The following is a 23,244-nucleotide window of genomic DNA, read 5'->3' as shown; positions in this document are numbered from 1 at the left end:
AAAGTTCACTTTAGGTTCGATATTCGTTGGATATTCACCTACGGTGCGTGAGGGACAGTCTGAAAACTCCACCCACAACTAAAATGCCACAGCAGTCATTTATTTGACGACTGACTTGCATTTTCTATCTAAAAAAACTTTATTTAAATAATAATTATAATACAAAAATAAAAAAATAAAAACATTTAACAGGTTGTAGTTGATCGCCAGAGTGATGGCTGTGTATATGAATGTGCAGTATTCCCTTATATTAAGAAAAAAAATAACTAAAATTAACAAAAACATTATTTTCACATTCTGACGGTTGTAGTAAGTTCCCAGTAGATAGAATGACATACTACAGGTGAGATTTTTACAGTTAGTCAGTCTATCCACTGAGAATTTACTATAACCTTTGGAATGTGAAAATAACATTTTCAGGAATTTTTATGATGTTTATCCTAAAATAATCTAATACTGTACTCATATTATTGAATTTACTGTAATAATCTCACCTGTCATAAACCAATCTATCTACTGGGAATTTACTACAACATTTGGAATGTGAAAATGTTTTCGTTAATTTTAGTTATTTTGTTTCATAATATAAGTGAATACTGCACATTCATATACACAGCAATCACTCTGGCGATCAACTACAACTTGTGATTTTTTTTTTTTTTTTTTATAAAGTTTTTTTTAGATAGAACATGCAAGTCAGTCATCAAATAAATTACTGCTGTTTTTTTTTTTTATAAAAATAAATCTAATACTGTACTCATTATTGGACTTACTGTAAACGTCTCATCTGTAGTAGTCAGTCTATCCACTGGAAACTTACTACAACCGTTGGAATGTGAAAATAACATTTTGATGAATTATTTTGTGGAAAGTTTGGTTCTTCGGGCAATGGAGGAGTCAGGAGACAACCAAGCAGTGCAGGCAAGTCTTTATTTTCTGTCTTCAACGACACTCAATCCACGTAGATTTTTCGCGACACTCAATCCACGTAGATTTTTCGCGACACTCAATCCCAAATCAAATCACTTTTATTGTCACACAGCCATATACACAAGTGCAATGGTGTGTGAAATTCTTGGGTGCAGTTCCGATCAACATAGCAGTCGTGACAGTGATGAGACATATACCAATTTACAATAACATCAGATTAACACAAAACAATTTAAAGTCTAATATACACTTAATTACACACAACACAATATACAAATAATAACATGCACTGTACAGTATACAATACACACAATATAGATACACATTATTCAATAAAAAAAAGTATATATAGTATACAGTGCATCCGGAAAGTATTCACAGCGCTTCACTTTTTCAACATTTTGTTATGTTACAGCCTTATTCCAAAATGGATTAAATTCATTATTTTCCTCAAAATTCTACAAACAATACCCCATAATGACAACGTGAAAGAAGTTTGTTTGAAATCTTTGCAAATTTATTAAAAATAAAACACTAAAAATAAATCACATGTACATAAGTATTCACAGCCTTTGCTCAATATTTTGTTGAAGCACCTTTCGCACCAATTACAGCCTCAAGTCTTTTTGAGTATGATGCTACAAGCTTGGCACACCTATTTTTGGGCAGTTTCTCCCATTCTTCTTTGCAGGACCTCTCAAGCTCCATCAGGTTGGATGGGGAGCATCAGTGCACAGCCATTTTCAGATCTCTCCAGAGATGTTCAATCGGGTTCAAGTCTGGGCTCTGGCTGGACCACTCAAGGACATTCACAGAGTTATCCTGGAACCACTCCTTTGTAATCTTGGCTGTGTGCTTAGGGTCGTGGTCCTGTTGGAAGATGAACCGTCGCCCCAGTCTGAGGTCCAGAGTGCTCTGGAGCAGGTTTTCATCAAGGATGTCTCTGTACATTGCTGCATTCATCTTCAAATCAAATCAAAATCAAAATCAAATCACTTCATTGTCACACAGCCATATACATAAGTGCAATGGTGTGTGAAATTCTTGGGTGCAGTTCCGATCAACATAGCAGTCGTGACAGTGATGAGACATATACCAATTTACAATAACATTAAATTAACACAACACAATTTAAACATCTGTTATACACATAATTACACTCAACAATATACAAATAATAACATACACTGTACAGTATACAATACGCTGTTTTTTTTTTTTTTACTATATAGATACACATTATTCAATAAAAATAAAAAATAAAAAATATATATATAAAAAAAAAGTCTATATACATATATAGAATGTACAGTATTGTACTGTATTGACATTCAGGCTGTCGGTTGATAGTCAGTTGTTAAGAGAGAACATAATATAATAATAATAATATAATTTATAATAGTCCGGTGTGAGATATAAGAGTAAGGGTAATAAAGTGCAGTGCTGATGTATTTTGATCGTGGGAGATCAAGAGTTCAGAAATCTGATTGCTTGGGGGAAGAAGCTATCATGGAGTCGGCTGGTGCGGGTCCTGATGCTGCGATACCGCCTACCTGATGGTAGCAGTGAGAACAGCCCATGGCTCGGGTGGCTGGAGTCTCTGATGATCCTCCGAGCTTTTTTCACACACAGCCTTGTATATATTTCCTGGAGGGAGGGAAGCTCACCTCCGATGATGTGTCTGGCAGTTCGCACCACCCTTTGCAGTGCTTTGCGGTTGTGGGCAGTGCTATTGCCATACCAGGCGGAGATACAGCCAGTCAGGATGCTCTCCACAGTGCAGGTGTTGAACCGTGTGAGGATGTGGCGGTTCATTCCAAACTTCCTCAGCCGTCTCAGGAAGTAGAGGCGCTGATGAGCCTTCTTCACAACGGCTTCAGTGTGGACGGACCATGTGAGTTCCTCAGTGGTGTGGACACCCAGGAACTTGAAGCTGCTGACTCTCTCCACTGGTGCTCCATTGATGGTGATGGGACTGTGTTCTCTGTCTTTTCTTCTGAAGTCCACCACAAGCTCCTTTGTCTTACTGACGTTGAGGGAGAGGTTGTGCTCCTGACACCAGTGTGTCAGAGTGTGCACCTCCTCTTTGTCAGTGATCAGACCTACCACCGTCGTGTCATCAGCAAACTTAATGATGGCATTGGAGCTATGTGTTGCCACACAGTCATGTGTGTACAAGGAATACAGTAGTGGGCTGAGAACACAGCCCTGCGGGGCTCCAGTGTTGAGGGTTAGTGATGAGGAGATGTTGCTTCCTATTCTAACCACCTGGCGTCTGCTTGACAGGAAGTCCAGGATCCAGCTGCACAGAGAGCTGTTTAAGCCCAGAGCCCGGAGTTTCTCATCTAGCTTGGAGGGCACTATGGTGTTGAATGCTGAGCTGTAGTCTACAAACAGCATTCTCACATAAGTGTTCTTTTTTTCCAGGTGGGAGAGAGCAGTGTGTATTGTAGATGCAATGGCATCATCAGTGGAGCGGTTGTTGCGGTATGCAAACTGCAGCGGGTCAAGATTGAGTGGCAATACAGAGCAGATGTAATCTCTGATTAGTCTCTCAAAACATTTGCTGATGATGGGGGTCAGAGCAACAGGACGCCAGTCATTTAAACAAGTTATTTTTGATTGTTTTGGTACAGGCACAATGGTGGATGTTTTAAAGCATGTGGGGACTACAGACAAAGAGAGGGAAAGGTTGAAAATGTCCGTAAAAACACCAGCCAGCTGGTTCGCGCACGCTCTGATGACGCGGCCCGGAATGCCGTCTGGGCCCGCGGCTTTGCAGATATTCACCCGTCGGAAGGATCGGGTTACATCTGCTATAGAGACGGAGAGTGAACTAACCTCTGTAGCTTCAGCCACGAGAGCTCTCTCCACGAGGGCGGTGTTATTTCCCTCAAAACGAGCATAAAAAGTATTTAGCTCATTCGGTAGAGAGGCAGCGGTGTTCATGGCGGAGTTTTTATTCCCTTTAAAGTCCGTGATGATGTTAATTCCCTGCCACATGCTTCTAGAGTTGGTGGTGTTAAACTGTCCTTCAATCTTGCTCCTGTACTGGTGTTTTGCTGTTTTGATAGTTTTTCGGAGGGCATAACTGGCTTGTTTATGCTCCTCCGCGTTCCCAGAATTAAAAGCGGAGGTCCGCACATTAAGTGCCGCGCGAACATCGCTATTGATCCACGGCTTCTGATTCGGATAGATTTGTACAGTTCTGGTCAGAATCACTTCCTCTATGCACGTTCTGATAAACACATTACGCTATCAGCGTAAAGCTCGATGTCGTCATCAGAGGCGGACCGGAACATCTCCCAGTCCGTGTGATCAAAACAGTCTTGTAGCATAGAGTCTGATTGGTCCGACCAGCACTGGATCGTTCTGAGGGTGGGTGCTTCCTGTTTCAATTTCTACCTGTAAGCGGGCAGAAGCAGAATGGAAGAGTGGTCCGATTTGCCAAATGGTGGGCGGGGGAGGGATTTGTAGCCATCCCGGAACGGAGAGTAGCAATGATCCAAAACCCAGTCCCCTCGTGTGTTGAAACTAATGTGCTGGTGATATTTTGGTGCGACTGATTTTAAACTGGCTTTATTAAAGTCCCCAGTCACAATGAACGCGGCCTCAGGGTGCGTGGTTTCCTGCTCACTTATAATCCCATACAGTTCCTTGAGTGCCCGGTCTGTGTCGGCTTGTGGGGGAATGTACACAGCTGTGATAATGACCGCTTTGAATTCCCTCGGTAGCCAGAATGGTCGACACAGAAGCATAAGAAATTCCAGATCAGGAGAGCAGAAAGACTTGATAGAATGTACGTTCCTCTGATCACACCAGGATTTGTTGATCATAAAACATACACCACCACCTCTGCTTTTACCTGAGAGGTCTTTTGCTCTGTCCGCTCGGTGCACGGAGAACACCACGGGTTCAATGTCTGAGTCTGGAATCTCCGCAGACATCCAAGTTTCTGTTAGGCAGATAATGCAGCAGTTCCTCATCTCTCGTTAGAAAGAGATCCGCGCTTTCAGCTCGCAGAGCTTGTTATCCAGAGACTGAACATTTGCCAGTAGAATAGTGGGTAGCGGGGGTCGATCTTTCCCTCGATCCTGAATAGTCTCCCAGTTCCTGCCACTGAAAAACATCCCCACAGCAGGATGCTGCCACCACCATGCTTCACTGTAGGGATGGTATTGGCCAGGTGATGAGCGGTGCCTGTTTTCCTCCAGACATGACGCTTGCCAAAGGTTCAATCTTTGTTTCTCATGGTCTGAGAGTCCTTCAGGTGCCTTTTGGCAAACTCCAGGTGGGCTGTCATGTGCCTTTTACTGAGGAGTGGCTTCCGTTTGGCCACTCTACCATACAGGCCTGATTGGTGGAGTGCTGCAGAGATGGTTGTTCTTCTGGAAGGTTCTCCTCTCTCCACAGAGAAATGCTGGAGCTCTGTCAGAGTGACCATCGGGTTCTTGTTCACCTCCCTGACTAAGGCCCTTCTCCCCCGATTGCTCAGTTTGGCCAGGCGGCCAGCTCTAGGAAGAGTCCTGGTGGTTCCAAACTTCTTTCATTTACAGATGATGGAGGCCACTGTGCTCACTGGGACCTTCAATGCTGCAGAAATGTTTCTGTACCCTTCCCCAGATCTGTGCCTCGATACAATCCTGTCTCGGAGGTCTACAGGCAATTCCTTGGACTTCATGGCTTGGTTTGTGCTCTGACATGCACTGTTAACTGTGGGACCTTATATAGACAGGTGTGTGCCTTTCCAAATCATGTCCAATCAACTGAATTTACCACAGGTGGACTCCAATCAAGTTGTAGAAACATCTCAAGGATGATCAGTGGAAACAGGATGCACCTGAGCTCAATTTTGAGTGTCATGGCAAAGGCTGTGAATACTTATGTACATGTGATTTTTTTTGTTTTTTATTTTTAATAAATTTGCAAAGATTTCAAACAAACTTCTTTCACGTTGTCATTATATGGGGTATTGTTTGTAGAATTTTGAGGAAAATAATGAATTTAATCCATTTTGGAATAAGGCTGTAACATAACAAAATGTGGAAAAAGTGAAGTGCTGTGAATACTTTCCGGATGCACTGTATATAGAATGTACAGTAGGTTGTATTGTACTGTATTGACATTCAGGCTGTCGGTTGATAGTAAGTTGTTAAGAGAGAATATAATATAATAATAATATAATTTATGACAGTCTGGTGTGAGATATAAGAGTAAGAGTAATAAAGTGCAGTGCTGATGTATTTTGATCGTGGGAGATCAAGAGTTCAAAAGTCTGATTGTTTGGGGGAAGAAGCTATCATGAAGTCGGCTGGTGTGGGTCCTGATGCTGCGATACCGCCTGCCTGATGGTAGCAGTGAGAACAGCCCATGGCTCAGGTGGCTGGAGTCTCTGATGATCCTCTGAGCTTTTTTCACACACCTCCTGGTATATATGTCCTGGAGGGAGGGAAGCTCACCACCGATGATGTGTCTGGCAGTTCGCATCACCCTTTGCAGTGCTTTGCGGTTGTGGGCTGTGCTATTGCCATACCAGGCGGAGATGCAGCCAGTCAGGATGCTCTCTACAGTGCAGGTGTAGAACCATGTGAGGATGTGGCAGTTCATTCCAAACTTCCTCAGCCGTCTCAGGAAGTAGAGGCGCTAATGAGCCTTCTTCACAACGATTTCAGTGTGGATGGACCATGTGAGTTACTCAGTGATGTGGACACCCAGGAACTTGAAGCTGCTGACTCTCTCCACTGGTGCTCCATTGATGGTGATGGGACTGTGTTCTCTGTCTTTTCTTCTGAAGTCCACCACAAGCTCCTTTGTCTTACTGACGTTGAGGGAGAGGTTGTGCTCCTGACACCAGTGTGTCAGAGTGTGCACCTCCTCTCTGTAGGCTGTTTCATCATTGTCAGTGATCAGACCTACCACCGTCGTGTCATCAGCAAACTTAATGATGGCATTGGAGCTATGTGTTGCCACACAGTCATGTGTGTACAAGGAATACAGTAGTGGGCTGAGAACACAGCCCTGTGGGGCTCCAGTGTTGAGGGTCAGTGATGAGGAGATGTTACTGCCCATTCTAACCACCTGGCGTCCACGTAGATTTTTCGTGACACTCAATAAGATAACAAACTTTTAACACACTCAGTACACATCGACAACGTACTCTCGGGATTCTGCCCCACCAACTGATGTGCTGGTGCGCCTTTTTAAGTCTGCCTCCACCATCACTATAACAAGAGACAGGTTTTAGAGATAATTACAACCCAGGTGACAAGCCTTACTGCTCTCCCTTTCTCGCAGACAGACACATGACCACGCCCTTATCCCCACATATTTATTTATTTATTTGTAATAATTTAATACTGTATTCATATTATTGGACTTACTGTAAAAATCTCACTTGTAGTTTCTCAGTCTATTAACTGGCAACCTACTACAACATTTAGAATGTAAAAGTGTACTTTTAATGTTTTATGTTTAACTTGCACGTCAACTGAATGAGTGATTAGACACCGCCTGTGTTTAATAGTGAGTTTAAATTTCAGACGGTCCCTTAATCAGAATCAGAATCAGAATCAGAATGAGTTTACAAGGAATTTTTCTTGGTGACAGAAGCTTCCGGTGCACAAACAATACAGCAACAAGACAAGAGATAATAATAATAATTATATATATATATATATATATATACACAAATACAAATCTGTTATATACAGTGCAAGGGAATATACTGCAGAAGAGGTGGGATATGTTAAATAAATATAAATGACAATGCTGTGTACTACACATGTAACCTGTCCTATTCAAACCATTCTGAGCAGGATTTGAACCCAGGTCTCTGGCATGGGAGGCAGGCATGCTAACAAGGAGGCTAAGGGCTACAGCTGTTAGTGTCAATCGCTAATGCGCCTCTTGAGGCCAGGGGAGTGAGGTTTACATACTGCACAGCTACCTACCAGCTGGCTTCCATTACACACGTAATAACTGCACAATGGGGCAGTTTTAACTGTTCATGAGATGGATAGTCTGAGGGAATAAACTGTTCTTGTGCCTGATGGTTCTGGTGCTCAGAGCTCTGTGGCGCCAGCCAGAAGGCAACAGTTCAGAAAGGTAGTGGGCAGGGTAGTGGGGTTCAGAGTGATTTTCCCAGCCCTTTTCCTTACTCTGGAAGTATACAGTTTTTGAAGGGAGGGCAGGGGCAACCAATAATCCGCTCAGCAGTCCAAACTGTCCTTTGTAGTCTTCTGATGTCCGATTTCATAACTGAACCAAACCAGACAGTTATTGAAGTGCAGAGCACAGACTCAATGACTGCTGAGTAGAACTGGATTAGCAGTGCCTGTGGCAGGTTGAACTTCCTCAACTGGTGAAGGAAGTACAACCTCTGCTGGGCCTTTTTCGCAATGGAGTCAATGTGGGTCTCCCACTTCAGGTCCTGTGAGATGATAGTGCTCAGGAACCTGAATGACTTCTCTGCTGCTACAGTGCTGTTTAGAATGGTGAGCGGGGTCAATGTTGGAGTGTTCCTCCTAAAGTCCATAATCAGCTCTACTGTTCTGAGCGTGTTGAGCTCCATATACCCGTTATACCCACGCCCCGCCTTCGCGGGCTGCACTATGCGCCGGCCCCCTCCCCTACCCTTCTCCGATGTCCTTCCCAGGTTGATGTGTCCTCTGCCATGGGTGCAGCCGGGAAGCCTGGGCCGGTCTGTCAGGGTTGCGGGGAGCCAGGTCGCGTCCAAGACCAGCGTCCAGTGATGGAGGTGGAGACGTGGATTCGGGTCCCCGACATGCCACAGTCTGCCCCCGGTCAAGCAGGGACGTACAGGATTCCGGTAAAAATTAAGGGCTGTACATACCAAGCCCTGATGGATTCAGTTTGTAATCAAACCTCAGTCCACCACGGCTTGGTTCATGACAGGGCTTTGGGTACAAAACACAAGGTGATGGTGAGGTGTGTGCATGGGGATGTTCACAAATACCCGGTAGTGACTTATTCAATTTCAGGGAGTAAAGCATCCCCAAAACCCATGAAAATACAACCCAGTTTTTAGTCCCGAGGAGCCGTCGGGAAACACTTTTCCAGACGGCTCACCACAATCCTATGGCGGATCACTTAGGGCAAGAAAGAACACTACACCGTTTAATGGCCCGCTTTTAATGGCCGAGAATTCACGGGGATGTACGCAGATGGTGTGCGGCATGCTGTGAATGTCAGCTGGTGAATCCACCGGCCACCCCATGAGCACCATTGCGCCCATTACATTTAATCGAGGCCCCCTTCGAAAGAATTGGTATGGACATCGTTGGGCATTAGAACGGTCAGCATGCGGATATCGGTTTGTATTAGTCCTGGTGGATTATGCAACGTGATATCCGGAAGCAGTGCCTTTATGCAACATCTCAGCATGCAGTGTTGCGGAGGCACTTTTCAAAATTTTCTCCCAAGTGGAGATTCCAAAAGAAATCCTCACCGACCAGGGCACAACGTTTATGTCATGAACACTATGCACATTTTATGAATCGCTGGGGATTAAATGGATTTGCACCAGCGTTTATCACGATTTAATTGCACCCTGAAAAACATGATTCGTAAGTTCATACACAAGGACGCTAGAAATTGGGACAAATGGCTGGACCCCCTATTATTTGCAGTCAGGGAGGTCCCGCAAGCCTCCACAGGGTTTTCCCCCTTCGAGCTCCTGTATGGACGCCGTGCCCGTGGGGTGCTTGACATCATACGGGAGGCGTGGGAGGAAGGATCTTCCCAGAGCAAAAATGAAATTCAGTATATCCTTGATCTTCGAGCAAAGCTACACACACTGGGTCAGTTGTCACAGCAGAATTTGCTCCAAGCTCATGAGACAGAAAGCCAGGTGTATAATAGGGGTGCCCAGCTACGTGAATTTGCACCGGGAGACAAAGTACTTGTATTACTCCCCATATCGAGCTCGAAATGACTCGCCAAGTGGCAAGGACCCTTTGAGGTTACATGGCGAGTTGGGGACCTCAATTATGAAGTTAAATGAACGGATAGAGGTGGGGCACGTCAAAGTTACCAACTCAACCTCCTTAAATTATGGAGAGAGGCGGTCAACATGTCCATGGCAACGGTAGTTCCGGAGAGGGCGGAGAGAGGCCAAAGGTGAAGTTCAAAGCCGATCCATTCACTCTGGTCCCTTGTGGAGACAACCTCTCACCGTCCCAGCTCACAGAGGTGGCCAGGTTGCAAAAAGAGTTTGCGGATGTGTTCTCTCCTCTTCCCAGTCGGACTAACCTCATACAGCACCATATCGAGACCCCACCAGGAGCGGTAGTGCATCAGCCATACCGCATACCCAAACACAAGAAAAAGGTGATTCGGGATGAATTAGAGGCAATGCTTGAGATGGGGGTAATAGAAAATCACACAGCGATTGGGCGAGCCCGGTTGTTCTTGTACCTAAGAGTGACGGGTCAGTCCGGTTCTGTGTTGATTACTAGAAAGTCAATGCAGTGTCTAAATTTGACATGTACCCAATTGACGAACTGCTCAATCGGTTGGGTGCTGCTCAATTTTATATGACACTGGATTTAACTAAGGGATATTGGCAGATCCCCTTAACTCCCTTATCCCAAGAAAAAACGGCCTTTTCCACACCATTCAGATTACACCAATTCGTCACTCTTCCTTTCAGTTTTTTCAGGGCTCCCACCATGTTCCAGCGCCTCATGGATAAGATCCTCCGGCCACACACTGTGTATGCCGCTGCCTACTTAGATGATATCATTATATACAGTAATGATTGGCAGAGGCATATGCAGCATCTGAGAGCCGGTTGTTGAGGCAGGCGGGGCTCATGGCAAACCCGAAAAAGTGCACAATTGGGTGGGTGGAAGTATGGTATCTGGGCTTCCACTTGGGTCATGGGCAGGTACGTCCCCAAATTGATAAGACCGCAGCCATAGCGGCCTGCTCATGTCCCAAGTCCAAAAAGGAGGTGAGGCAGTTCATGGGGCTAGCTGGCTATTACAGAAGGTTTGTGCAATTTTTCTGATGTTACCAGCCCCTTGACTGATCTCACTAAAAAGGGGGCACCAGATCCGGTCCAGCGGACAGAGGTGTGCCAACAGGCTTTCACAAGAGTGAAATCTGCACTCTGTGGCGGGCTGCTTTTACATGCTCCTAACTTCTCTTTCCCCTTTATTTTACAGACGGATGCATCAGAGAGGGTTGGGGGCCATGTTCTCACAGGAGGTGGAGGGTGTGGAGTGCCCCGTGTTGTACATTAGTCGTAAGCTCTCTTTGGGAGAGACTAAATACAGCACCATCGAGAAAAAATGTCTTGCTATCAAGTGGGCGGTCCTAACCCTCCGCTACTACATGGTGGGGTGGGCCTTCATTCTCCACTCAGATCACGCTCCGCTTCAGTGGCTCCACCGCATGAAGGATACCAATGCGCGGATCACTCATTGGCACTTGCCACTTCAGCCCTTCAAATTTAAGGTGATCCACAGACCAGGGTCACAGATGGTTGTGGCTGATTTCCTCTCCAGGAATGGGGGGGAAGTTGGCAGGCTGGATGTTGCCTGGGCCTGAGTCAAGCGGTGGGGGTATGTGGAGTGGGGCGTGGTCATGTGTCTGTCACAGGGGAGAGAGGAAGTGGTAAGGGCCATCACCTAGTGATTAATGATGCATAACACCTGTGTCTAGTTACAGTGACGATGGAGTTGGGCTTGAAAAGGCCACCGAGAATGCCATTGAGAGAGAGAGAGTCCCAGTCACACAGACCTGACATTCTGTGAAGCTAAATGCTGCAAAGCTGCTGAACTTAGATATTTAGGAGTTTATGTTGTCCCTTATGACTAAAGCTAAAATAGATACCTTGTTGTGAGGCTGAAGAGTAAATGCCCTGCTGTGAAGCTGAAAAGCCAAAGACTGTTTTTTAGACTGGGAAAAACCATTAAAGCATGATTTACCTGGACTGCCACCCCGCTTCCTGCTTCCTTATTGTTGAATCTTCTACACCCATGTTTACTGCATCATCCACAGATCTGTTTGCTCTATAAGCGGGTGGTTGCAGGAGGTGTTGGTGTTTGTGTGAAGTGAAGGTCAGTGCGGGTGTGGGGTGTGAGACTGGGCTTTTCAAAGCTACAGTAAAACACATTCAGGTCGTCAGCCAGCTGTTGATTCCCTACAGTGTTGGGGGATGGTGTCTTGAAGTTAGTAATGTCTTTCAGGCCTCCCCACACTGATGCAGGGTTGTTAGCTGAAATTTTTTTTTCAGCTTCTCAGAGTAGCTTCTTTTAGCCACTTTAATTTCCTTAGTCAGTGTGTTTTTGGCCTGATTATACAAGATTTTATTCCCACTTCTGTAAGCATCCTCTTTAGCATGACGAAGCAGTCTGAGTTTTGCTGTAAACCATGGTTTGTCGTTACTGAACATTAAATAAGTCCTAGTAGGAATGCACATATCCTCACAGAAACTGATATATGACGTTTCAGTATCTGTGAGCTCATCCAGATTGGTGTCTGCAGCTTCAAAAACACTCCAATCAGTGCATTCAAAGCAGGCTTGTAGTTCCAGCTCTACTTCATTGGTCCATCTTTTTACAATCTTTACTACAGGTTTAACTGATTTAAGTTTCTGCCTGTAGGTTGGAAGAAGATGAACCAGACAGTGATCAGAGAGTCCCAAATCTGCTCTAGGGACAGAGCAATATGCATCCTTTAATGTTGTTTAGCAGTGATCCAGTATATTTCTGTCTCTGGTGGGGCATGTAATGTGCTCTCTGTATTTTGGCAGTTCACGGGTGAGGTTGGCTTTGTTAAAATCACTGAGAATAATAATAAGTGAGTCCGGGTACTGTTGCTCCGTGTCTGTGATCTGATCAGCCAGCTGTTGCAGTGCAACAAGTACGCTAAGCAATGAAGGCGCATCGGAGCATTTCCAGTCATAATTCTGCAGCCACACCAAATGACAGTTCTGAGTGCAGTGTTTTATGTCTGTATATTATAGTTATATACCATTTATATTTATATACCATAACATCAAGCCAAGTGTGTGAAATCTTTGCAAACCTGCCACCAGCAGAGAGCGCAGGTACGAGAAACCGAATATTTAAAAAAATATCGAACCTAAAACTAACTTTACCCTGCTCTGGGAGCTTAGGTGAGAGGGACTTGCTTATCATGGAAATTATGCTAAAGGAAGTTCATGAGTGCTTGTCTCTCAAAAACTCAACCAGTGAATTTAAAATCTGCATTTACACAGCCTTCACATTTGTCCGATAGTAAAAGGCACACAAAACTGCCACATGTAGGTAAGTGTGACGCTCCTGTTATACCTGCTCCATACAGGACTTGAACCGGCATTTCCGGCATGGGAGGCGGATGCGCTAACAAGGAGGATAAAGGCTACAGCCTTTAGTGTCAATCACTAGTGCACAGGGTTAGGAGGGTTACTGTTGAAATGTATTCCACTACAGATTACGGAATACATGCTGTAAAATGTAATTTGTAACGTATTCCGTTAGATTACTCAAGGTCAGTAACATATTCTAAATACTTTGGATTACTTCTTCAGCACTGGTAGATTTTTTCATTTGTTTTGACTATAAAAACTCTGCCAATACAGTAAGACAAAATACACGAACAAAATTTTTTCTGAAAAACCTAAATATCTTACGCAGTGATGTTTCTAAAACAAGATAAATCTAATTGATCTTGTTTTAAGGATTTTTAGATATTTTTACAGGAAAACAATACAAAAATTATAATAAAGAATATGATTTTTGCCCTAATATCAAAGGTCTTACTAGAAAAAAAGAAATTATGATCCAATGTAAATTTTCTTGATAAAACAAAATATGACCGTGCCTGGTAACATGTGCATGTGAAATGGCTAGAAACAGCATTTTAGCTTAGCATAAAGCTGTCAATTTACACAAGGTTTATTTCTATTTCTTCTGTTCCAAATTTACTTCAAACTTACTTCTCTGTCTGCTCGTATGAATGAAACACATCATAAGAAAGTGTTTCACCGCTGTTCAGATGCACTTTGGATCACATCATTTATATGTATACATGTTTTCCATCTGAAAGGACTAAATATTAAATGAAACAATTGACAATAAAATGCAAAGTAATCTCTTCGGTAATCAAAATACTTTTTGAATGTAACTGTATTCTAATTACCAATGATTTAAACGGTAACTGTAGTGGAATACAGTACATATATTTTGTATTTTAAATACATAATCCCGTTACATGTATTTTGTTACTCCCCAACCCTGCTAGTGCACCTCTTGAGCTCAGGAGAGTGAGGTTTATACACATTACACAGCTATCTATCAGCTGGCTCCTGTTACATAAGGCAACCAATATTCCCGTTAAAACATGGATGTTGGAATGATCTGAGCTTGAAATTAATACTCTTTGCTGCCATGTAAATACTTACTGTCTTATATTAAATATGAAATGTAATAATATCTTCCCATTTATTTGTTATAATTATTATCATCTATCATTTGTTATTTACTGTTGTAGCTGTTATAATTCACTGGCATGAATGCTCATCTGTCTTGGATGCACCCTAACCTACGTTAAGTCTGTATATTCCCTGAACCACATCTTGCTTTGTTCATTGCACTGCAATATGTAAAAATGAAAATAAACCGATTTTTTCAATACTCTTTGATGATTTCTCATTTCAAAAACATACGAAACACTGATGTCAATTTAAAATGCTTATTTAAAGCAATCAAACTGTAGCTGCCTTAGACTAATTATTAGGACAAAAGGTGTCCTGACTGTAAGTCCACTGTGATGCGGTATATGACTTGTAAAATCGTTACTGTACCCGGTTTTAAAATGACATCTGGTCAGTGGTCACACTAACTGCGAATGCTATACCCAACTGCAGCCTATTCTCCAGTGCAGTGTGGACCACCAGTGCACAACTGATCTGCTGCACTGCATGGTACCACTTTTAAATGAATAAAACAAGTTGTGTGGCACGAAGAAGGATAACTGTGAGAAGACATTTGACATACAGAGCGAGGGATTAATCTTAATAAACATCTTAATAATACCGTATGTGTGTGTGTGTGTGTGTGTGTGTGTGTGTGTGTGTGTGTCTCTTATCAATTGCTTTACGTGGCAATGATTGTCCAAATGCTGATTCGCATAAAGACGAAACCCTGTCTGCATTCAGTGAACATTTTACAGTTATGTGTAGGTACTGTGTCTGACTATTTGATAAGATAGATAGCTCAGCTGCAATACACGTGGCGAGTTTTGGAGAATAAATGGTATATAATTTAATATTAACTGAGACAAACTAATCTGAACAATTAAACAGCAGATAACTTTTATTCTGTCTCACAGCATTGAGGAAAACGATGGTGCGGGTTGACCAATCAGAAGAAAGGGGTATTTCAGGTCCACCCATATGTGCAAATCAAATATTCAAGCCATATATTAGTGAAATCAAATAATCAAAATGCACAGTGTCCCTTCCCATGTCTAATTTTTCCAATTTCTTATTTTTAACTTGAGTATTAAATCGAAATGACAAAAAAATCATTATTTGTTTTTTAATATTGGTTTTGTAAATGGATAATGAAATAACAAGTTGTTTTATGTTTTTCTGATTTTGAATTCTTATTTGAATATCAAATGAACGAATGATACACAGATTTTCCTTGCCCAATTCAACCTCTTGAATTCTTTTTGAAATCTTGCACATGGTCACTATGACTGGTGTTCTGGTTAATTTGGAATTGATATGCAACCAATTTGTCATTGTTTAAAAAGCCCATATTATGCTAATTTACAGGTTCATAATTTTATTTTGGGGGTCCACTATAATAGGTTTACATGCTTTAATGTTCAAAAAACAGATAATTTTTCTCATACTGTACATTGCTTTTCCACTCTCTTCATACTCTGGTCGAAACACTCTGATTTACTTCCTGTCTCTTTAAAGCCCCCCTTTCCGAAAAGCCCAATCTGCTCTGATTGGTCTGCTGTGATTGGTCAACCACGTAGAGCGTGTGTCGGAAATGTAACGCCCCTTACCATAACCAAGTTTCAGCTCCCGAGTCTTCCTGAGCAGCTGTAAACAATACTGTAACTATGGTAACAGTGGCGTCAGTTTTTGCTGTACCAGCTCTAGCCCGAATCCAATAATAAATGAAATAATGAAAGTTTGGAAGAACAATCTGATCGACCCGAACTACCTTTTGAATTGAGCAGGACATTTCACAGTGGTAAGTTTTAATTTAGTAGCTTTCTTACAAGTACACTATTGATTATTGTGAACCTAACAAAGCTTCAAGTAAAAGACACGCAGTGCATCTAAGTTAGTCATCTTTAGCTGGAATGGGTGTAGCCAAACTTTTTTCGCCCGAGATATAAACAGAGAACAGAGGCTTACCCCTGGTTGGACATTACCGGGTGTATTAAAGAGTTAGTGAGCAAGTTAGCCGTGGACTACCGATAGCGGCCATAACATTACAGCTTGTAATTAGATCATTTTATAAGACTCTTGAGATCGACCATTTTGTTACACAGTTTTAGGTAAAAGTTGGCCCACAGCTGAATAGTAAACCCTTACCAAAACAATAACATTACATAGCAAGTTAGCCGAGCACTACTGTGGATTGCAGACGTAAAATTACCGTTTGTAAAAATAAATCCATCTACACACTTGATCACTATACATGATAGTAAGAGCGACAAACAATCTGCATACTTCTACACAATTGTAGGTAAAAGTGGGCCTGCAGCTGATTAGCAAAACTATTTCAACACAATAACATTAGCTAACAGGTTAGCAGAGGCCTAAAGCTGTGCACTGGGTGTACACCGTAGCTACAACACAAAATTCTGCATTTGAACTCTCGGTAGCAGATAAAAACACAAATAATCAAGCATACTTACAGGTTGTGATCCTGAAGTGCCAGATTGTCCCAACAAAGTGGGAACTGCACCATCTTTCAGGAGTAACCATCTTGAAAATCCGGCATTGGTTGTAGTTGTACTGCTGAGGAATAGTGATAAAAATACATTTTAAGTGCACAAAGAGCTATGTTACACACTAAAGGAAATGTAAAATCCCAAAAAGCATAATAGGGCATCTTTAACAGATGCGTTTTCATTCTGTGCAGACTCTTTTCTTTGATACGCAGTTCTATCCATCAGCATGGAGGGGTCTCGATGGCAAGCAGCAGGCTGGGCTCATGTTCCCTCCCTTGTACTCCACGCCATGCCGGTAATGGGGATCAGTGGGAATAGGTCTGTGGCAGGAGAAAGAAGGCTTATCATTGATCCACCATTTCCCCTCCCTCGCCACTCCCACTTCAAAGCCACAAAATGAGAAGCACCTGCCCCGGCCAGGCCAGGGAAGTCTTTAGTAAGAAGTGCAGATTGAGATAAAGGACAGGAAATGCAGAGAAGCTGAAGCTTTAAATAAGCTCAGCGGTGATCAAGAAGCCAGAGAGATGCATGGCGAAAGCAGGAAGGCCGAGAAAATGACTTGGCTAGGCTGAGGCTCAGTGAAGGTCTGGCAGAGACCTTGCAGAAAGCCCTGCTCACATTAGACTAGCCCGGGGTTCATGTGCCTACTAAGCCCCTCTCATCTTCCTCTGCTCAGCCTGTGAGGGGCATTCGCTATTAGCCACTGATCCATTCAATCTGCCTTTCGATGCCTTTCACACTAATCAAAAGCAACTCTGCCTGTCAATCCCTGCATTTTCTTTTCTTCAGACAGATATTATGAGGTGGACCCTAAATTTTGTGGGGATTTCAGCATATTTATTATAATAATATTATAGCACAATAGCAATATATTCAATGGGATAAACACAAACTACATTCATAACATCACATTCAAAATGTCAATACACACCTAAGCTGGTGAAAATGAGGATATGTGAAGATTATAGGGAGCTCCAATTGTTATTTGATATTCTGGAGGGAAATAAAGAGTAAATGTGGAAACAAAGTGAGAATGTAATGCAAGTGGTAGAGTACAAAATTAGAGGTTTTTCGCGGTGCATGGAAGGATTGTGTTTCTAGACAGCCTCAAAAAGCTGCCTGGTCTGCAAATTTGAGCAAACCGATAGAAAATTATCACAACAATCCTACGTATTTATTAAGTAACATGGCTAAATTGACAGGGAACAAAGCTTCAACTGAATCAGATGTTCCTTTGCAGCACAGTAGTAGTTCACAACTTTAAAATTGTGGCCATCAGAAAGAAAATTGGAAGTATGCAAATGTCTGCCACAGCACCTCAGAAGACAGTATCTCATAGTATTCCTTACAAGCAACTTCGGTTAGTTCAAAATGCAGCAGCTAGAATGCTGACTAGAGCCAAGAATTATGATCATGCCAGCCTAATTTTCTCATCACTACATTGGCTACCTGTTAAGTTTTTTCTGCTAATTACTTACAAAGCTTTGAAATATCTAGCTCCTCAGTACTTAAGCGAGCTATTGTGCTATAATCCATCACATTCACTACAATTGCAAAATTCCTATTGATAGTGCCTAGAATATCAAAATACACAAAAGGAGGTAAATGCTTTTCCTATTTGGCTCCTAAAATGTGGAATAGCCATCTCAGCTTTGTTCGGGACTCAGACGCACTCCCTCAGTTTAAGTCTAGACTAAAAACTCATCTCTTTGGCCAGGCATACAGCTCAACCCATAGTTGATCATTTATACCTCAACACATAGTTATGCATTGCATTAGTCATGTCAGCCAGAACAGTAAACACTTATCATATTCTATAACTCTGCTTTAAAATTTAGTGAATGGCATCTATGCTTATATTATTCTGTTTGTTTTCCTATCTCATACTTTGGGATACAAATACCAAGGTTACCAGAGCCTGCCAAATCCAGCTCCAGTCTAGCCTGATGGTTTTTTCTCCCAAGGTTTTTTTTTCTCCATTAATTGTGCGGCCACATTTACCTTAGCCCAGCACAATTCTGCAGACGAAGAAGGCATGGGAGGATGTTGAGTGCATGTGAAATCTGCAAAAAACTAATTGCCAAGCAGCCAATGCTGCACTTTATACTCTGGGAAATTAAATTAAAATGAAACTCGCGGCTAAAATGATATCCTTTTCTTTTGTGAATATTCAGTGTAACTACGCCCACACAGAGGTCACTGTCAAACCAAGCAACTTCCTAATGGTCAATGTGGTGAATACGCCTGTCTAAGTTCACCAAATTTGGAACTCCACGTGAAATTCATGAGGGGAAATTCTTCGCCACCGAAGTTAATGATCGCACAGATTCCCATTTATATGCCCATATTTAAATGTGACCCCATCTTAACTAACATCTTATGGAGTTTTGGGTTCTTTGCCACAGTTGCCTTTGGCTTTTCTGGGGTCTAAATACAAATAATTTTTAAGGCATGATTTTTTAATCTCGTTTTTCATTTAAACTGCTTAATGAGGACTTTTAAGACAAAACAGACCTTACAGCATAATTTTATGTAAAGCTGCTTTAAAACTAATTGTGTTGTGAAAAGTGCTATACAAATAAAAATTACTTGACTTGACAAAACAGAGATAATGAGAAAGTGTAGTTGGAAGCATGTGTGTGTTTGGGTAACACATTACTGTGTGTAATATATATATATATATATATATATATATATATATATATATATATATATATATATATATATATATATATATATATATAGTTTTTTCCCCCAGAATTTCTTTCTTTTTTTTTATTATTATTATTTAGAAATACAAGAAAACATCTCCCTTACCCATAACTTTGTCATGTAGGCCAACATAGTACATGTGACGATGCGACAAAGCAATGCTCTAATTATAATGAATGCATTAAGTTAAGAATTAATGTGGTGGATAATGCAACAATGTAGCATATTTAGTTACTTTTATTAGGGAGTAATACAATAATGTTTCACTGGTTCTGAATCTGCTCAAAGTCTTATGAACCCAAATGAATCCAATGAAACACTGCCCATCCCACTATATATCTCTGTTTACAGCGCCTCACAAAGCTACTGTACATGTATATAACCTTGCACATAAACACAGGATAACACTTTGAATTGTTGAGAAAAAGAATCGTTGGTGCACAATTAACCTTTATGCTTTGAAGGTCATTAATCTTCGTAATGTCGCAATACAGCAGGATTTATCTGCATTTTCTTTCAAGATTTGTAAGCATGCTGTCTGGCTGTGCAGCTGTCTCCTGGTTTGTCACTGATTTATCATTTACATAATTTGGAAAGATGGCAAACCCCAGAAACAGTCGTTACCTCCGACTCTATGACTTTATGGGCAGTATCCCATTTACAGACCAGAGACCACACTCGCATTGATACGGCCAAGTGTAATTAACATGACTGTAACCTTGACCAGGCTGCAACTCTAAATCACTGATGTCATCGTGTGGGGGATCCAGAATGTTATAGAAGATCTGGGCTAAAGTGGCCAAGAGCTCCTGAACAGTAAAAGGGATCATTCACCCAAAAATGAAAAAAGATGATCAGTGGATAACCAACTATATTTTGCTATGTTCCTCACACAAAGCTATCATATGGCTTCAGAAGAAAGTAAATATGGCTTCACAAAGCTATCATATGGCTTCCATCATATGGCTTCAGAAGTGCTTTTTTGTCATTTTGAAGCATGACAGCCTCAGTCCTGATTAATTCACTGGAAAATAATAATAATAATTTTCTCAGTAGTTTTTCTTTTTACAAGTAAAAATATTTAAACCTCATTAAAACAAGATGACATACAATATAAAGTCTTGTTTTCATTGAAATAAAACACAATTCAGTGAGATTTAAAACAAGAAATGGGCTATGGGAATGGGCAAAGAAAAATAAACTTGTTTTCTCTTCCAATTAAGTTTATTTTTTCTCCACATTGGCAATTTTATTTATTTATTTGCAGTGCTGTCATTAAATTGACAAAGAGTTGCTAGGATGTTCTTCAAAAATTCACCTTTTGTGTTCTACAGACAAAAGAATGTCATACGGATTTGGAACAACATGAGGGTGAGTTTCACAGTGTTGGGGAAGCTACTTCGAAACTAGCTAAACTACATTGAAGCTATTTAAAGAAGATTATATATTTTTTTTTTAAGATATATAAAAATCGGATGATATTATTGAATTCAGCAAACAGAAATTCTTATTACAGAATTCAATATTATCGCCTGATAGTTATATATTTAATTAGGGTGACATTCCCATCGTTTAACCATGGTATTTGTAGTAAAACCAAAGTAACCACAAAATTAACCATGGTTACTACAGTTACTATAATACTACTATAGTACAACCATGGTTAATTTTTGTAAGTGTTAAAGGGTCACAAAACCCACCTAGTTGATCCCCAATTTTTCACACCTCAGACTAAGAAACGACTCTCCAAATGGGCGGGGAAAATATGTAAATATATGGGTAGGTATTGTGTGGATGGGAAGAGGGAAAATGGGAGGAGGTCAAGACATACTTCCAAAAACACACACACAACAGGCAGATATGGCTGAACCCAGAGGCGCAAAAACCATATATGCAAGGTATGCAACGCAGGGGGGCTCACTAAAGATTTTTGCAAATCTGCAAAAAGATTTGGATATTTTGTTCAAACTTTTGAGAAGTGAGAACAGCACTCAGAGCAGACATTACCATCAAAACCAGCACTGCTTTAAGACTTTACAATAATTCATATATATTTATTCTTATAAGGAGTGTTTTGGGTTTAGTTAAACTCTATTGACAGTATTTGTGGCATAATGTTGACTGCCACAGAAAATAATTTAGACTCATCCCTCTTTTTCTAAAAAACAAAACAAATCGCGTACAGTAAGGCACATAGCCTACAGTGAAAGTAAGCAGGTCCGATACACAAAACATATAAGCACTGTTTTTAAAAGGATAGCCACAATACTTAGGAATAATATGTTTTAACATGACTCTTGTATGATAAAATCACTTACTAACCTTGTCTGTGTAAAGTTATCCAGTATTTCAACTCCATTGTCATGATGGCGTTACACCGGTAAACCATGTTGGTGTAAATTCCAGAAACTTGATGTTAAGTAGATCAAAAATAGAGTTGATATGACTGAGTTTTTGGTTTACATCATGTCTTCAGTTTTTTAACAAGCCGTTGTGTTATTCCATTTATGGTCAGATGCACGTCAAGAAGAAGATTGTCGCCATCTAAACAGAACAGCCTCACCAAATGCAACCGGAATACACCGCTGCTTCATGTTTGAAAAACAACAGCAGCCGGCCAACAAACATGCTCGCTTCGGTGCAGTTCTGGACTGTGGTCCATGCTGATGTATGATTTCAATCTTATATCCATTATCTGTCACTTAATACTTAATATACACTGATAAAAAACACCCTAGAAAACACCCTATTTCATATAGCTGAATCAGAATATAGTGATAAACAGCAATTATATAAAGATTATATAAAAAAGGTCCCTTTGCAGTGTGCTAGCTTCTCTACTCATTCTTGGTAGTTAAACTCAACATAAGGTGACCAGTTATGCTTGTCTTTTGGGCAGGGTTATCTAAACTGTTACTGATAAACCACCCCAGTTTGGCACAGACCAGGAGCCACGCTGTCATTCATCACCACGTGACCTCCATCTACACCTGACTCATTTTTGGTGCCACCATTGTGGCTTGTGTTGCCGTGGCCTCCCTGATAAGTGTAGGAGGCTAATTGTTGTGGTTTGTCACTCTGCCAGAGTGTGAGTAGGTGGGCCAGTTTCACTCCTTGGTATGTGTGCTGTATAAATACACATTGCAATAGTCTCACACTCCATCACTGCCCGCTACACACACGCAAGCTAGCATAACAGGTTTAGGGCCGAGTGCCTAGTAATATGTAGCCACGCGACAGCAATTTTTAGAGTCATTTTCCATTCTGTACTTGAGATCATGAACCTGTATGACTTTCCCTATTCCGTGGAATGACAGATTCTGTCACTGTTCACATTCATTGCATCTTTTTCCATACAATGACAGTGAATGGTGACTGAGGCTAACATTCTTTCTAACTTATCTAAAAATCTATTTTTTTATGTTCCATGGAAGAAAGAAAGTAATACACTTTGGGTACAACATAACGGTGATTAAATGACTTAAATTAAATAGTGATTCATAAAAAATAAAAAAATCTACTCAGTTAATACAAGACTTGTATTACAACATGATTTTCTGTAAAGCTGCTTTGAAATTATGTGTACTGTGAAAAGCGCTATACAAATTAAAATGACTTGACATGAATTTGATACACTGTTCTTCATTT

The 23,244-nt window shown here is 41.3% G+C and overlaps 1 protein-coding gene across 1 annotated transcript in view; it reads right to left on the bottom strand.

The window, feature by feature from the left end:
* Nucleotides 1-16,914, bottom strand: part of LOC127413068 (rho guanine nucleotide exchange factor 37-like) — an 86,089-nt gene extending 69,175 nt beyond the window's left edge. The window contains exon 1 of the mRNA XM_051649910.1: nucleotides 16,849-16,914. The gene's annotated coding sequence lies outside the window, so the exon portion shown is untranslated. The remainder of the gene's footprint in view (nucleotides 1-16,848) is intronic.
* Between the last annotated feature and the right edge of the window lie 6,330 nt (nucleotides 16,915-23,244).

Source organism: Myxocyprinus asiaticus, chromosome 22, assembly GCF_019703515.2.
Source record: "Myxocyprinus asiaticus isolate MX2 ecotype Aquarium Trade chromosome 22, UBuf_Myxa_2, whole genome shotgun sequence".
Classification (NCBI taxonomy): domain Eukaryota; kingdom Metazoa; phylum Chordata; class Actinopteri; order Cypriniformes; family Catostomidae; genus Myxocyprinus; species Myxocyprinus asiaticus.
This window is presented reverse-complemented; position numbering and strand designations above follow the sequence as displayed.